The sequence below is a fragment of the Lepus europaeus genome, chromosome 16 (assembly GCF_033115175.1).
Source record: "Lepus europaeus isolate LE1 chromosome 16, mLepTim1.pri, whole genome shotgun sequence".
NCBI lineage: Eukaryota > Metazoa > Chordata > Mammalia > Lagomorpha > Leporidae > Lepus > Lepus europaeus.
Window position 1 is genome coordinate 49636563 of NC_084842.1, and position 3281 is coordinate 49639843.

A 3281-nucleotide genomic window follows, 5' to 3' on the forward strand; every position below is an offset into this window, starting at 1 on the left:
TTTGTCAAGTCAGTTCACTTGAAGGCCTGCGTGACTGGGAAAGGTGGAGCCCGAGAGTGGATTAGTGAGGAGGAGGAGGAGCCATCAGCTCCCAGGTGACGCCGGTCGGCCAGGACCAGAGGGGGCAGGGCTGCTGGCAGCGGCAAGTGGCGGCGGCACCTCGCCGCTGTAGCCAGGCTCTCTCTACCTTAGCAGCCGTCGGAAGTTTTGCTTCGTCTGTGAGTATTCCCAGCTAACATACTGGAGTCTGAAGCGAGGCCAGAGGTTCTTCCCAGGTGATTGGCAAAAAGCCATCATGCTTAGCCTGGTCCTCCTTAGCCCAGTGCCTCCTGCCTCACCTCCTCCTCGTGCCAGCACAGCTGGGGTTTGTGCTCTGTTCTCAGCAGGAGCAAGAGACAGCACATGGCCTCCTGCTAAGGGTGTGTTTGAAAAGCCCCTCAGGTTGGAAATCTGTGTCAGAGCATTAAGATGCTCTAGATGTATGTGTCGGTCTGTTTGTACCTGAGGCTGAGCACTTTAGGTAGAAGAGGTGAATGAAGCTCACGGGTTTGGAGGCTCCGGGTCCGAGATGGGCTGGTCCCATCGGTGGGCGCCCTGGAATCCAGCAGCACCACGGCGGAAGCTCAGCGGGATGGATCCCGTGGTGAGATGGGAACACAGACGAGGGAGCCAGGGACCAGGCCTCCACTTTGTCTAACAGCTCTCGGGAGAATTAGCCCACTCCAGGAGGTCAGCAAGTCCTTCCTGAGGGCAAGAGCTGACTACGTAGGCCTCACCTCTGGGAGGTTCCCCAGCACGTGGCAGCTTTGCGGGGCACAGTAACTGTTACCGTATGTATGTGGATTGTCTCTCTGCTGAGTCCACTGTGTCCGGTGACTTGGGTTCCTTCCCAGTGCTGACCTGGTGTATACCTGGTTCTACACGAAACACTGATTTACCAGTTCCCTTTCTGTGACCGCTGGAGCTTGGGTCTGTGAAGGTTTCTGTTCGTTTGTTCTTCAGAGGCTCAGCCCTGGACACACTTGACACCATGCTGAAGACAGGCCGGTGACACGCCACCTAGGTACAGCTGGCTTACAAGCCAACTCAGTTACCAAAACTGGGCTTGAGGGAGCAGCGTTTGGCTCCGAAGTTGGGGAACTCACGTTGGAGTGCCTGGTTCAGGTCCTGCTCCATTTCCACCTCCCACTTCCTGCTAATGCACACCCTGAGAGGCAGCAGATACGATGGTTCAAATAGTAGGGTCCCTGCCACCCACGTTGGAGAACCAGACTGAGTTCCTGGCTCCTGGCTTCAGCCTGGTTGAGATTTCAAAGTAGGTTGTTACAGTTCGTGTCAAGATCTAAGATTTTGTTCCCAAGTCCTCTTAAGACACAAGACTACCTGGTAGAAACAGCTGGAACCTAAAGCTATGGAGTTTTGTCTAGCACTGCCTCGTACAAAGCCCTTAGCAAAACCCATTCAGCAGTTCTTTGAAAGGCTTGCTTGTTTGAACACTGTCCTTCAGGATTCAGGGGTTTGCTCCCCAAAGTCTTACGCTATGGCACTAGGAGAGTGGAAACTCAACCCAATGATGGCACTTGGAGATAGGGCTTTGGGAGGTGACTGATTAGGTCATTAGGATGGGGCCCATGGTCAAGTCCTGGTGGCTTTTGTCATGTGATGCTCTGTGCCACTTGATCCCTCTGCCAGCAAGAATGCCATCGTCAGGCTACACCACCAATGGAGGCTGCCCATTGCTACTGTGAGCCTCCAATGTTGGCTTACAAGTTAGCTGCCTTTGCTATTTCATTATGGTGATAAAATACTAATAACATTGTTTTCTTAAGTATCTTCTCTAAGGTTGCAAAATGCAGGATGCCCAATTAAACTTGAATTTCAGATTAAAGGGTTTTAGTATAATTATAGCCCCAATGTGACATAGAACATTTATGCTAAAAAGCATGTATCTGAAATTCAAATTTAATTGCACATCTTGTATTTTTACTTGCTAAGTCTGGCAAACCCACCTTCCACTCCCCAGCTCAAGTTAATTTATAGCCTCCCTGGCATGCCATCTGTTTGGTTCCTGCATAGAGTGAGCATCTGACCCATCTGAGTCTAGGCCTTTAAAATAAGGAAAAGTTAGAACAGTTGGGAGCAAGAACCTGGTCTCAACCCGGGGGGGACTTGTGCAAGTCCAGTCCAGACACGCACATGCTTCTACCTCTGGTGCCGGCGCCATCAGCTTTTTTTTTTTTTTTTTTTTTTTTTTTTTTGGACAGAATTAGTGAGAGAGACAGAAAGGTCTTCCTTTTCTGTTGGCTCACCCCCCAAATGGCCACCACAGCCAGCGCGCTGTGCTGATCCGAAGCCAGGAACCAGGTGCTTCTCCTGGTCTCCCATGCGGGTGCAGGGCCCAAGCACTTGGGCCATCCTCCATTGCCTTCCCGGGCCACAGCAGAGAACTGGCCTGGAAGAGGAGCAACCGGGACTAGAACCTGGGGTGCTGGTGCTGCAGGCGGAGGATTAGCCAAATGAGCCACGGCGCCAGCCAAGGCTGAGTTTTAAAACCATCAGAACTGCCCAGTTGCAAGGACTAGAGATTTCCCAACCCTGCAGCTGCTGCTGGTGGGGCCAGTTTGAGGACAACTGCTTCCAGAAATCACCAGAGGTCTTCTAAAACACAAATGGCTCCCCCGGCATCCTGAGTGCGGTTCCGGGAGGCCCTGGGCGATGGCCACGCTGCTGGCTGCAGACCACTTAGAGTAGCAAGGCTTATGAGGCTTTCAGAGTGGAAAAGGCTGAACTGCCTACTCTGCCCAAACTTCTAAATTCTTACGGCCTCAAAGAATGTCCTTTGCTAGGGCTGTAAAGGCAATGTCACCTCCATCTGTCACCTGTGGACAGGCATCCAAGAAAAGTCCCAAACTGACGGATGATTCACCCGTGGTGCATCTACCCCAATCAGGAAGGTGGCGAGGAGGCTTCTCTACTAGAAGCTGCGTGGCCACGTGGGAAGATGCCCCATGCGTCACTGACTCCACAGCTGCAAGGGGGTGCGTGAGGGAGGCAGGGAGACTGGAATTACTCCGTTTGGGCACAGGTAGCACTAAGAACTAGGAGCTATGAAATTATTTGAAATTCTAAGAATACAGTGATCGCCAACTTGTGCCTCAGGTCACCACTGTGCATCATCCGAGTGTCACACTTTTCCCGCCGTGTTCAGGTTTTTGGAGCTTATCTGTACGGCTTCTGATCTCCAACTCCCGAGTGATGCCGGACGCCAGGCTTCCCGTGCT